The sequence below is a fragment of the Carcharodon carcharias genome, chromosome 6 (assembly GCF_017639515.1).
Source record: "Carcharodon carcharias isolate sCarCar2 chromosome 6, sCarCar2.pri, whole genome shotgun sequence".
In the NCBI taxonomy this organism is placed as follows: domain Eukaryota; kingdom Metazoa; phylum Chordata; class Chondrichthyes; order Lamniformes; family Lamnidae; genus Carcharodon; species Carcharodon carcharias.
The window spans coordinates 129670548-129685146 of NC_054472.1; the positions used below are offsets into that span (position 1 = coordinate 129670548).

The 14599-nt window shown below is 41.6% G+C and overlaps 1 protein-coding gene across 5 annotated transcripts in view; it reads left to right on the forward strand.

The window, feature by feature from the left end:
- The first annotated feature begins 55 nt into the window (after positions 1-55).
- LOC121278719 (copine-3-like) overlaps positions 56-14599 on the forward strand; it is an 88586-nt gene continuing 74042 nt past the window's right edge. The window contains exons 1-2 of one of the 5 annotated variants that reach the window (XM_041189084.1): positions 56-264; positions 2916-3082. The gene's annotated coding sequence lies outside the window, so the exon portion shown is untranslated. Of the gene's footprint in view, positions 265-465; positions 954-2915; positions 3083-9829; positions 9851-14599 lie in introns of those variants that run through there. The other 4 variants (XM_041189087.1, XM_041189088.1, XM_041189089.1 and 1 more) reach the window with 4 other exon arrangements.

Genomic DNA, 14599 nt, shown 5'->3' on the forward strand with positions numbered 1-14599 from the left:
TGGGCTGTCACTAGAAGTGGAGCTGAGGGAGCAAGAACCTCCCAGAGCGAAGTTGGCGCAGTGACAGCCGTCTTTGGATTTTTAGTGCAGCCGTCGAGGAGCAAATATACGGCAAAGATTTGTCTTGTACCGTTAATTAGTTTCGACATAGCTCTTCATTTTTCTCTCAGCTTTCTTCCCCCCCCCCCCCCCCCATTTTGGCTGTGTCAACAATCTCTTTCCACGCGGAAAGGAATTACTGAGGGAGCTTTGGTCACTTTCCAGGTAAGATATCTGTTCAAATGATATGATCAAATGTTTAGTTTTAGTCCAAAAAAGAAATGTGATATTAAGAAGTACGTTGGCATTTGTTGGAAGTTTCCAGGGCGGAGTCAGTTTCACTTAGTGTGGGGAAAGATTAACATGAGTAAGTGTGTGGAAGTCAGGCTGCTGCTTCTGGCTTGCAGTTGTCAGCCAGCAGCTTTTGCAGAGCACACGGCTGGTTAGGATTCGTTTAGACTTAAAAAAAAAAGGAAAATATTGGTGCAGATTGAATTAGTTGAATGGCCTGTTTCTGTGCTGTAATCCCGCGGCTCCCTTAAATAGCTCCACACACAAGACAGAATACCTGACCATTCTCACCATATGATGGACACAGGGAGGTAAACAAACGAAGGAGACCAGGAGAGGAACAGAGACTTCATAGTAAATGAACGTCTGTAAACATGTTCCTTCTTTCCACGCCCTGAAAGAAAAACGAGGGCGAGAGATGCCGCTTGTCCATCGCCAGTGGGTGAAAATCGCAGACATGTCATGCTGGGTGTGAAGGGTTAGGGGGCGATTACGGACTACGCCAATTACTCACTGTGCTGACTGCATAACTTGAGGGGCGGAAGTCAGGGCAAGAGAGGCGTGAGTAATCTCTCCCTCTAAATACAGAGGAAAGTAACCTTTATAGAGCTTTAAGATGAAAGGTAATTGACCTGAAATGTTAACTCTGGTTCTCTCCACAGATGTTGCCTGACCTGCTGAGTTCTTTCAGCTTTTTTTGTTCAGCATCGCTGTAATGTGCTTCTGTAACCTTTAAGAATCCAATTTCAAACCCCGTTTGGCTTTAGGAGTGCGTAAGGCACTTTTTTTCTTTTTGTGGTATTTTACATTTGTGGACTGTAATATAATGCACCATAATCAACGTTTGTATTTATATATTCATGTTATTAGCATTTTTGTAGCGGGTTTCTGTTTATTCACTTGGTCTGTTTTGAGGTTGGATTAATTTATAGGATACAGGAGTGATTGAAATCACGCCACTTTATGGTTACACTTTATATTATACACTATTTCTAAACACTTTTGAGTCCATTTGTTATTTTTGTGATTTCTCTTGCTCCCCGCCTCCCCCCCCATTTTTCATTTGCACTGTTTTTGTAACTTGATCTGTCTTGTCTTGTCAGATATGCCTTATTGGTCATTTGTTCTACTGAAACCCTCGGTCATGCCTTTGTTTACCTCTAGACCTGACCATCCATTACTATTGAGGTCATCCAAAACTCTGCTGCCCTTGTCCTAACGCATCATGACCCATTCACCCATCGTCCCTGTGTTCGCCGATCTGCATTGGCCTCTGGTTAAACAATGTCTTGATTCATCTCTTTCTCTCTTTCTTTCTCATATATATCCAGCCAACAGACTATTGCGATATCTCTGCTCCTCTGATACTGGCCGCTTAACCATCCCCGATTTGAATTACTCCACCATGGATGGTTGTGCCTTCAACTGATAAGGCACTAAGTGCTGGAATTCTCTCCCTAAACTTCTCTGACTCTCTTTCTTGCTTTAAGAAACTCCTTAAAATCTATCTCTTTGGCCCAGCAATCTGCCTGTTTTTTTCATATTCATGGATGTGGGCATCTCTGGCTAGGTCAGCATTTGTTGCTCATCTCTAATTGTCCTTAAGGAGGTGGTGGTGGGCTGCCTTCTTAAACTGCTGTGGTCAATGTGGTGTAGCAACACCCACTGTGCTGTTAGGAGGGGAGCTGCAGGATTTTGACCCAGCAACAGTGAAGGAATGCCGATATCGTTTCAAGCCAGGTGGGTGTGTGACTTGGAGGGGAACATGTGGGTGGTGGTGTTCCCACCCATTTGCTGCCTTTATCACAGGTTTGGAAAATGCTGTCGAAGACCTTATATCTCCTTATATAGCTCAATGTCAGGTTTTATTTGATAATGCTCCTATGAAGTGCCTTGGGACATTTTACAATCTTAAAGGTGCTATGTAAATGCAAGTTGTTGATACCTTGAAATTATTTTGTATCATTATGTTCTATTTAGTTTAATTTCCGGTCTGCATTAGTTTTCTTTGCACTTTATGGTTCAGATCCTCAGAATGGTAGCTTCCAGCTTCTTTTAAGAATCAGTATTATGTTGATATGAACTTAATATTTGGTTGGGACAAAGGGAAAACATATGCTTGGTCTAAGGTGCACTGCAATAGAGCTGTGTATGCCTTATTCTAAACTATGAAGATGTGTTGCATGGACCTCAGTGCAGTGAAACAAATTTAATTCATTGATTTCAGGCAGATTACTTGTTTATCAAGCTAGACTCAACAGATAGTACCTAATGTTAGATCCTCTTTAATTTGAGTATTTAATTTTCATTATCATTTAAGATTTATTCAAAAATTTCATATACAGTCAACTCCTGCTGTTTTCTTGTTGGGGGGGTGGCGGGGGGGTGAAGGGTGAAATTGCCAATGGCAAATACAGTTTATATTGGGAATGAAATGAAATGTGTTCCAGCCATCCCTGAATTTCACGTTTTTACATTAATGGAATCAGTAAAAACTTTTAAAAATTAAATTGAAGACAATTTTGCTGAATAAATTGTTTGTCAATACAAGAAAACAAAAACAATTTAAATCTTTTCAATTACAGAATACAGTACTCACCTGTAGTACAATTTACAAATCACAGTGCTGAACATTACAGTACACGTGCACATGGAGACTACACATGCGCAGTGAACAGACATTTGCAGTGCATGCTTTCTTCGAGGAAAAGAGGACAAAACTTTTTTTATGGTTTCTGAAGAATTTTATAAAGTAAGTTCTTTATTAACCTTTTGGGACCATGTGCAGAAACTTTAAATGTTCGCTTGTGTAAGTGCTGTTTAATTGTGTGACAGTATTTTAAAGGTTGGAGGGCAGGGGAGTAGTGACATTTTGAGTTTCAATGTTTCTAACTGCAAGATACCAGTGCTTTAAGAGGGTCCCAAAATGTGGGATTTGCCACCCGTTATGCGGGTGTGTGCTGTTTAACCGTCACTATAAACTTGCAGCGTATAGATTGTTATATTTTTAATCACGGATGAGCAAAGTTTCGGGGATGTGAACTGTGAATGTATACACAAACAGATTGGCACGGATAAACAAAATTGCGATGAAGGGAACATGAATGGTGGCTGTTGACTGCATTATGGGTGGGCAGTTGTGATATAATTTTTATTCATTTATGGGGTATGGGTGTCAATGGCAATTTATTGTCCGTCCCTAATTTCCCCAGAGAAAGTGATGGGGACCTGCAGTCTTCAACTGCCACAGTCCATGTAGTGTAGACACTCCTCCAATGCTGTTAGGTAAGGATGGTGAGTGATTTGGAAGGGAACGTTGTGTACCTGCTGCCCTAGTCCTGGTAGACAGTAGACAATATGGTTTTGACTCAGTTTTGGAACTCTGATCTAAAGTAGAACGTCTAAACTAGAAGAGACCTAATTTCAGTCTGATGAGAAGGGATGTGGCTAGCGCGAAATGGAACCAAAGACCAAGAGGAAATAATGTAACAGAACAATTAGGGATCTTTAAGGAAGAGATGCTTCACGTATAGGCATGGTACATTCCAACAAGGGCAAAAGGTATTTATTTTCTCTTTGACAATCCTCTAAAATGAACTTTGAATCATCTCCAGGGATGGTTTTGGTGATATTTAGGGGAACCCAAAAATGGGGCTTCTTGGATGGCAAGTGAGATAGAGATTATGATGAAACAAAAAAAGAGGGTATATGATGCATGTCAAATGAATTTGTCGAGTAGAAACCAGGCCAAATACAAAGGGTTAAGAGAGCAGATGAAGAGGAAAATAAGACTGGCAAAGAGAGAACGAGAATAGAATGGCAGTCAAAATATAAGGGAATTCACAAATCTTCTACTGGCATGTACATAGTAAGAGGTTGTTTGGGGGGGTGGGGGGGTTACTATTTAGGGGCAGAGAGGGTGATATATGCTTAGCTGCACAGAGTAAGGCTAGAATAATTAAGGTGCACTTTGTATTAGTTTTAGTAAGGAAGAAGAACCTGACAAATATTGGGAGAAAGTGGAGATAGCGTAAAATTGAGAGGGAGGAAGTACTGGAAAAGCTAGCTATGCTGAGACTAGATGAATTACTTGGTCCAGATGGCTTGTATCACAGGCTGCAAAGGGAAGTGGGGGTGAGGATAGTGGAAGGGCTTGCCATGATGTTCCAATCTTCCCCAGATATGGGAGAGGTGTCAGAGGGTTGGAGAGTGGCAAACCTGACACCCTTATTCAAGAAAGGGTACAAGGACAGTCTTAGTGACTACAGGTCAATTAGTTTAACATCAATAATGGGTAAAGTTTTAGAAACAAAAATCAGGCAAAGAATCAACAGGCACTGGTGAAGTTTGATTTAATTAAAGAGAGCCAGCATGTGCTTGTAAACAAAAGATGGTGCTTAACCAATCTAACCGAATTTTTTGATGAAGTAACAGAGAAGGTTGATGAAATAGATGTTGTCCATGTAGATTTTAAGAAAGTGTTTGACAAGGTGCCACAAAGAAGGCTGATTAACTAAATTGAAGCTCATGCAATAGGGAGGTCATTATCCAACTGGATAAAAAAATTAGCTTAAGAACAGAAAACAGTGAACTGTGGTAGATGTTTATTTTCCAGACTGGAGGATGGTAGACAGGAGTGTTCCCCAAGGGTCAGTGCTAGGAAAACTACTTTTTTTTGCTACATATAAATTATTTGGTTTTTAGCAGATAGGGTAGGATTTCAAAATTTGTCGATAATGCCAAACTTGGAGGAGTGGTAAACAGCGAGCATGATAGGAATTGCCTGTAACAGGATGTGGATAAGCTAGCAGAATTGGAAGACAAGTGGCAGATGGAATTTAATATAGAGAAAGAATTTTTGCAGAAGAGATAGAGGGAGGCAATATAGATATAATGGCACAGTTCTAAAGAGTGTGCAAGATCAGAGAGATCTGGAGGTGCATGTGCATTGATCTTTGAAGGTGGCAGGATATATTGAGAGAGCGGTTAGCAATGCATATGGGGTGGACTTCCTAAAGAGCGGCTTTGGACTGGGAAGTTGGGAAGACTCCACAGACATTTAAAAATTGTGGGTGGGACCGGGATACAGATATTCCACCCCCAGTTCCAACAGATCCAGTTTTGTTGGCAGGGAGGGGGTGGGGTGTAATTCACACTGGTGAGAAACCCACTCAGCAGGGACATTTGAACTTAGGCTGAGTTCAAATAGATCCTATATTGGCTGTTGCACAATGTGGAAGTCATGAATTTATGGAGTAGACTTTTTAAAGGGCAAATAATATCTGTTTAAATGTCATGATCTGAAGTCTTTTTGAAACCCCTTGCTCTTTAAACATGGCAATAAAACAGGCTTCAGCTGCCAATGAGAGTTTTTAAAAATAAACCGTCTGCAGGACTGCTTTGATTGACAGGCCATCTAGTGTAGGTTTTTTAAAAAAAATTACCATCTATCTGTGCAGTTTTAATACAGTTCTTTGGCATTTCCTAAGAACTATTTTTATGTCATTGATTTTTGTGCATGCCTGGCTGAGTTTCAGTTATTATCTCAGGGGACTTTGAGTTCACAGTTTGATTGACGGTTTTTTTAAATTCATTCATGGGATGTGAGCATCACTGGCTGGGCCAGCATTTATTGTCCAACCCTATTTGCCCTTGAGAAAGTGGTGGTGAGCTGCCTTCTTGAACTGCTGCAGTCCATGTGATGTGGGTACACCCATAGTACTGTGAGGAAGGGAGTTCCAGGACTTTGACCCAGCAACGGTGAAGGAACATTGATATATTTCCAAGTCAGGATGGTGAGTGACTTGGAGGGGAACTTGCAGGTGGTGGTGTTCCCATCTATCTGCTGCCCTTGTCCTTCTAGATGGTAGTGGTTCTGGGTTTGGAAGTTGCTGGGAGGGAGTGAATGTTTGTGGATGTGGTGCCAGTCAAACGGGCTGCTTTGTCTTAGATGGTGTCAAGCTTCTTGAGTGTTGTTGGAGGTGCACTCATCCAGGCAAGTGGGGAATATTTCATCACATTCCTGACTTGCACCTTGTTGATCGTGGATAGGCTTTAGGGAGTCAGGAGTTACTCGTCATAACATTCGTAACTTCTGACCTGTTCTTGCAGCCACAGTATTTATATGGCTAGTCCAGTTCAGTTTCTGGTCAATCATAACCCCCAGGATATTGATAGTGGAGATTCAGTGATGGTAATGCCACTGAATGTCAAGAGGCAATGGTTAGATTCTCCCTTTTTGGAGATGGTCATTGCCTGACACTTGAGGCATGAACGTTAGTTGCCACTTGTCAGCCTAAGCTTGGATATTGTCCAGATCTTGCTGCATTTGGACATGGACTGCTTCAGTATCTAAGGAGTTGAGAATGACGTTGCACATCCCCGCTTTTGACCTTATGATGGAAGGATGGTCATTGATGAAACAGCAAAAGGTGATTGGGCCTAGGACACTACCCTGAGGATCTCCTGCAGTGATGTCCTGGAGCTGAGATGACTGACCTCCAACAACCACAACCGTTTTCCTTTGTGCTGGGTTTGACTCCAAACAGTGGAGAGTTTCCTCCTGATTCCTGTTGACTCCAGTTTTGCTAGAAGCTATTAAAGAATAGCTGTCTTTGTTATGGTTACTGAAAATAAGTATGTTTTTATAAGAGATTGAACACATGAGATTTACAAACTTTGAATGGATTTCATGAAAGGAGCTTTTTTTTTTTCACTCTTAAGTCTGTATGAATGAGGCCAGTATTTAGTTTTTCATCTCTACATCGCTCCTGCAGTCTGTATATTAGGTGAGTGGTATTGGAGGGGACCCGGGGGTATGAGGGGACATGGAGGGTGGGTAGGGGGCATGAGTTGGCATGGAGTGACTATGGGGGGTGTACATGGCAGTGTGAGAGGTGAGGGTTAAAGGGCCTAACAGCTTCTAAAACAACTGGGACAAAGTTCCAGAGAACCGAGGTGGCAGAACCAACACGCCTTGGCACTCACCCCTGTGGCCACCTAGAACCTGCTTTCGGGATTAGCGCGGCTGACTCGATCCTGCCCCTACCTCCCCTGAGTGAAAATTGAAGACCGTTTATACCAAAGCAGTTTTGCAGAGTTGGGAAATTTCCTGACTCAAGCTACCCAACATGATAGCGCAAATCTGGCTCATTGAGCACAAAAACGGGTAAGTTATGCTGATCCTTTATAACTTTAAGGCTCCAACTAGAGTATTGCATTCAGATCTGGTCACCACACTTTAGAAAGCTGGAGCGGAGGTTTACCGTAATGTTTCCAGGGATGGGAGATTTCAGTTTCCAGGGATGGTAGATTTCAATTACAAAGTTAGACTGGAAAAGCTGGGATTGTTCTTCTTGCAGCAAGGGATGTTGAGGGGAGATTTGATAGAGGTATACAAGATTATGATAGGCTTAGATAAGGTAGACAAGGAAAAAAATCTCCCATTAGCTGATGGCACAAGGACTAGGAGATACAGATTTAAGGTCTTGGGCAAGAGATGCAGGGGGAATATGGGAGAGCATTTTTTTTCACGCAGCGAGTGGTAATGATCTAGAATTCACTGCCCACAATGGTGGTGGTAACGGAAACAACTAATGATTTCAAAAGGAAATTTAATGGGCACTTGAAGAAAAATAAACTTGCAGGCCTACAGAGCACAAGTGGGAAAGTAGCATTGACAGCATTGCTCCGTGGACAGCTCGTGTTGGCTCAATGGGCCAAATAGCCTCCATCTGTGCTGTAAAAGACTCTATTTGGTGGTTTAATTTGATCTGACCACCAGTCCTTCCCCATCCCTTCTGCTGTGCAGGTGAAGGTACTTCACAGCAAGTCATTTCTCTAGTTTGCTGCATTTAATGTATTTTTGATCTTTCTTTCCCATGCCTTTGGAAGATGAAGGTGTAGAACAGTGTTGTCTCATGCATTAGTCTCAAGCCACATTGCTTATTGGGAAGCCAGATTGGGAAGCCAGATATGGCTAATTGCATTACTGATTAGCAAGCAATGGGTAGGTTCCTTGGGCATGTGATCTTAATCATTTTCACAGTGCATGCACATTTGTACTTCAACAATTTTGTTAGTTTTTGGTTAAATGGTAAGGTGGGAAGTGAAGTGAGAGACTACTTTTTGATCATTGTGAGTGCTTTTATGTTCTTGTATGCTGAATGGTAGAGCTTTTTGTAGGTTACACCTGTATATTGGTCATTTACCTGTGTTGTGTGAGCTTAAGTGCGTGTAGCTAAAACACTGTGACCACCTGTAGCTAGTCAACAATTTCTATGGACAAAACTGGTGTGGAGTGCTGCTCTCTGTATAGCCATACAGTATCCTCTATGTCCTTTGTTCTGCATGTTTTTCCCACTGAAACCCAAGCTTTACCTTTCCACCCGCTAACTCTGCCAAATTTGCCTCAATTTTTATTTTCAACTCCCGGTCAAAAGGAGGTACATAGGCTTAGACTTTGTCCTGATGTCTTTGCTGCTCCCCTTAGCTTCCTTGAATCATTTGACTTTGGACTTGTTTGGATAAAAGTACTTCTCCCTCAATTCACTAGATACATTGGCCATCTCTGTTGCTGTTTTGAACCTAGAACTTTTTAACTTATTGTTGATCAGAGTCCATCAATTAAATCTAACTTTCTCTCTGTTGAAACAGCATTCTTGTTGACTTTCATGTTCAAGTATCATGAATTACTCTGCCTTCCCTCTTCCATTAATCCGGTTGACAACTACACAAAATACATTTAACAGGAGTTGGCGTAGGCAATTTAGCCCCTTGTGTTTAATAAAGCATACAGTATTCTGGGCTTTATTAATAGGAGCATAGCATACAAGACCGAGGGGGTTATGTTGAACTTGTCTAAGTCATTAGTTTGTCCTCAGCTGGAGTATTGCATCCAATTTTGGAAACTGCACATAGGAAGGATGTGAAGGAATTAGAGAGGGTGCAGAAAATAAATCCTGAAAATGATTCCAGGGATGGATTTATTATAAGGATAGATTGGGGAAGTTGGGACTGTTTTCCTTAGAGAAAGTAAGGCTGAGAGGAGATCTGATAGAGCTATTCAAAATCTGGACAGAGTAAATACAGAGAGACTGTTCCTACTCATGAAAGGATCAAAAATGAGGAGAGGCATAGATTTATAGTAGTTAGTTTATAAAAAGAAAGCAAAAGTGATAGGAAATTTTTTTCATGCAGTGCGTGGTTAGGGTTTGGAATGCACTGCATGAGAATGTGGTGGAGGCAGGTTCAATTGAAACATTCAAAAGGGAATGAGGCTGATATCTGAAAAGGAAGATTTACGGGGGGAATGGCACTAGGTGGTTGCTCATTAGGAGAGCTGGTACAGATATGATAAGCCAATTGGCCGCCTTCTGCATTGAAACAATTCTGTGATTCTCAGATTCTGTGCTTACATTTTACCTCTAATGTAGGAAAACACCCCAAAGTGCTTCACAGAGAAAGCTGGGAATAGACACAGCTGCCTATGGTCGAGGTCACCAAAAGGTTTATTGAAGAGGTAGGCCTTGAGAAAGTTTTTTAAAGACTGAGAGTTGGAAAGGCTCAGAGAGCATGTCCTAAAAATTAAGGCAGAGATTGTTGAAGGCTGTGCCACCACTGATAGAGTAGAAGGTTAGCGGATACAACAAAGGCTAGAAGCGGAGGACAGTAATTCCTTTGACTTTTATCTACCATGTTTGCTGGACCATAAAATGCATTTTAAAAAAAAAAGTTGCCTAAGATTGTTGTGCATCTTTTGGTCCCAAGGTTATGCCCAAATATTCCCTTTTAATATCCTGGTGCATCTTTTGGCCCAGCGTGTCTTATGGCCTGACAATACAGTAGATACTTGTGTTCTGCTCCAAAAAATATTGCATTAAGCTAGTTAGTGAATCATAGTACGTGTTGGTACAGTATTCCCTAGGATCAAACAGAAACCCTTGCTACTGTAGTTAGTTCTATCAGATATGGTGCAAGCTCTCCTGTGAACTTTTGGACTTTGGAAAGTGAAAAAATAAATGTTCTGTTGGATTGGATATTTAAAGAAAGTCCGAGCAAAAGACTTTATAACAGCTTGTACTGTATTTTCACAGAGCATTTCTTTACTTGGTCCCTGATTATCCATCTGACATATTTCATGATACTTTTATACATGTAGGTATATATTCATACATATATTTATAAAATATTACACATGTGAAACTATTTCATTCTGTGAGTGTTTGTATTCCATATGTAATTTATGATTCCTAGTCCTTTTTAACTTTAACTGTCTCCTCACTCATGTACAATACAACACTAGACATGGCATTTTGCTAACTCTTATACTTATGAGCTAACATCTACTGCAACTCTTTTATATGTGGCTATTCATAATAGTGTATTATGTATTAGTGTATTCGGAGCTCCACAGGGATCCCTCCACATAAGCTGTAATACTATGCTCCATGAGCCAAACAAGGATTTTCTATTTATCCATCAGAATTTATACTTTCTGCCTATAGAACTGTCTATCAAAGTGGACTTTTAAGTTTTACTTTTGAGAGGAGAGAATAAAATCTAAGGTTTTCAGCACCCTATTTTTCTTTGAAGATCAGGCCGAAACAAAAGAAAATGGGAAGCTTTTACACAAGCAAATACAACACTCACTCAAAGTTCAAAGATATCAACATGATTTTCCTGCCTGACTTGACTTCGGCCAATCTAAGTGACGAGCTGACAATCACGCATCAAAACTGTAACCTAGCTATCGCTAAGTGCTTCTGGTCGGATCAACATCAGTGGCTCTGTAATTAAATTTAAAAAAAAGACTTCTAGGGTGAATTCTGCATCTTCCATTTGATTTTTCTCATGATGCTATTTCTAAACATATTTCCAGAATGTAGGCTCTAACTCAACCCAGAGAGCACAAGTTTTTCCAGTTCACAAACTTCTTATCTTGTCATCACCATTTTTGTCATACTTTTATTCCAACATTTAATTTCAAAAATCACGATAGAAGTATTTATAGTTTATTTTTCCTGTAAAAACAGTTATCTGTCACTGTTGAAGAGACACTTAAAAAGCTTTTGCAAAACATCAGTTACAGTTATATAAAGCTTGTTTATTCCAAAAGATTTGAAGTGAAGATTGAATTCTCAACCCATTTATTTCAGCTAAGTCTGACGCTGCTTTACAGAAGAAAAATCTTGAATACACAACATTTTATGCTTCTATACATAATCACTAGACATCTTAAAAGGCTTTACAATCAGAAAGCACTTTTTGAAGTGTTGTCACTCTCTTCACTCTCTTGTAATGTAGGAAATGTGGCAGTTCATTTGCCCTCAGCAAACTTCCACAGACAACAATGTGATAATAACCAGATAACCTGTTCTTTGTGATATTGATTGAATTGAATTTTGATTTAAATATTGGCCAGGGTGCCATGGATAACTCCCCTGCTCTTATTTGCGTAGTGCCATAGGACATTTTACATCCAGGCAGATGGGACCTTGGTTTAAAGTTTCATCTAAAAGATGGTATCTCCCACAGTGCAGTGCTCCCTCAGTACTGCACTGGCATGTCAGTCTTAATTTTTGTGCTCAGGCTCTGGTTTGGGCCTTGAACCCAGAAATTTGTGATTTAAACACAAGTGTGCTACCAACTGAGCTACGCAGACTCATTTATTAATACCAGAGAATAATAGAACCTAATGAAGAGCATTAGCTGCCAAAATAGTTTCTTTGATACTTTCTGGTTAGAAAATAGTTGTTTGTAATATTACTGTGTATTATTTGTTGCAATAGGAAATTCAGTTAGAGAATCTGTTCTGAGCCATTTATATGTTTTAAAGAATGAATATGTTTAAAAATCCTGAAAATGCAATTTGAGAGAAGTTCTATTTGTTTATGGTGATATATGCTACCATGAAATCCATTGATCTGGGTGCTAAAATTAGCTGTCTGTGGAGATTGTAACATTTAAGGTACAGGATGTTCCAATGCTTGTTACATTGGTTTTTGCCTAGTAACAAAGCTGGGACCCTCTGGGAGTGTTTTGATAGGTCACCTGAATAGTTCAAGGGTCAGTGAGCAACTCTTTTTGAAGTGGTCAGTTTCAGGCAAGCTTCATGCAGCTAAAGTTCTCTGTTAGCTCTGAGGAGCTGAGAAGGGGGCTCAAGGAAAGTCTGGTAATTGAAGAGGACCCAGAGGAAGCCCTGAGAGTCAGAAATAGCTGGATACCGCCAGGAGACAGGAGTTGAAGAAACTCAGGTGCAGTGCAGCTCAGTGAAGCTAACTGTCTAGCAAAGAGCTGAAATTATGCTAGTAAGTAGAGGCTGAAGTGCAGAGTCAGGAATTCGGGTAGAAGGAATCTCGGAAGGCGAGATTGAAGCCCTGTGAGGTGGGCCATTATCAAAGCCATCCAAGTGGGAGTGACGTTTGGAAAGAATTCCATGGAGAGATCTTCAAAGGTGAAGCTGGGAATCTGTTGTGACAGAGTTTCAATGGGATTGTTTAACTTGGTGTTTACTGACGTTTGAATGGGTTTCTTGAGAAATCCATGGAATCTGACTTGGTTGCAGCTGTGCCTGATGGTAGCAACTGCTCCTCCACGCCTATGCCAGTGACCGTCACATCTGATGAGGCTGCGGCGACTGGGGAGATGCCAGCCGTGGCACTGGCTGCTCCCTCCCAGTCAGGGCCACCACAGGCTCCATGTGCCAGAAAATGACCGCCAAGGTCAACAAGACAGCAGAGGCAAAATCAAAAAAATGCTGGAAAACCTCAGCAGGTCTAACAGCATCTGTGGAGAGAAAAACAAACAGTCTGTGTTTTGAGTCTGTATGACTTCTTCAGAGCTGAAAGGAAGTAGAAATGTGGTGAAATATATACTGTTTAAGGGGGGTGGAACAGGTGAAGCTGGATAGAAGGCCAGCGATAGGTGAAGGCAAAGGAGAGATTGCAAAAGATGTCAAACAAAATGTCAAAGGGTTGTTAGTAGTGATGGTTCCAGCTAAAGGAGGTGCTAATGGTGACATTAAGAGTGGAAGCAGAATGTGATGATGGCCAGACCAGGGTAAGCACTCTGGAAAATGACAGATAGCCCTGGTTGGGGGAGGGGAGAGGGGACGGTGGTGGGAAAAACGATCGAAAAGGCTAAAAGTAGGGGATAAAACAATGGAAAAAAAAGGAAATAAATTGTAAAAATAATAATGTGGGAAAAAATAAAGTAAATATAAATTTAAAAAAGAACAAAGGGAGGGATCAGAAAGGGGTGGGGATGGAGGAGAGAGCCCATGATCTGAAGTTGTTGAACTCAATGTCAAGTCCAGAAGGCTGCAAAGTGCCTAATGGGAAGATGAGGTGCTGCTCCTCCAGTTTGTGTTGAGCTTCACCGGAACATTGCAGCAGGCCAAGGATGGACATGTGGGCATGAGAGCAGGGTGGTATGTTGAAATGGCAAGCAACATGAAGGTCTGGGTCATGCTTGTGGACAGACCGAAGGTGTTCTGCAAAGTGGTCACCCAGTCTGCATTTGGTCTCTCCAATGTAGAGGAAACTGCGTTGGGAGCAGCAAATGCAGTAGACTAAATTGAAGGAGGCGCTAGTGAAGTGCTGCTTCATCTGAAAGGAGTGTTTGGGCCCTTAGATATTGAGGAGAGGGGCAGTAAAGGGGTGTTGCACATTATGCGGTTGCATGGGAAGGTGCCGAGGGAGGGGGTTGAGGTGATGGAGGAGGGAACCAGGGTGTCCTAGAGGGAATGGTCCCTGTGGAATGCTGACAGGGGGGTGAAGGGCAGATGTGTTTGGTGGTGGCATCATGCTGGAGATGGTGGAAATGGTGGGGTATGATCCTTTGAATGCGGACGCTGGTGGGGTGATAAGTGAGGACAAGGGGGACCCTATCATGGTTCTGGGAGGGAGAGGAAGCTGTGAGGGCAGAGGTGCGGGAGATGGGTCAGTCGTGGTTGAGGGCCCTGTCAACTATCGTGGGTGGGAAACCTCAGTTATGGGAGTAGAGTCAGCAGGCTATCTCCAATGCTGGTGCCAGCAAGGGGGGAGCACCTAGATGTAGCACCTCAAACATAAATATAAGCACCTTAAGCACAAGATGGGCTTATCACGGGTGATATTTTGTTCCCCATTTTACATTAACTTTTTTTAATGGTGTGATAAATAACACCGGTTAATATTTAGTTCAGCAGTGTGTCACATGCAACATTACGTGAGATTTTATTTTGTGCTATCGGCCTCTGTTTGCTTCATTTGTTCTGTGGGTGCAGGGT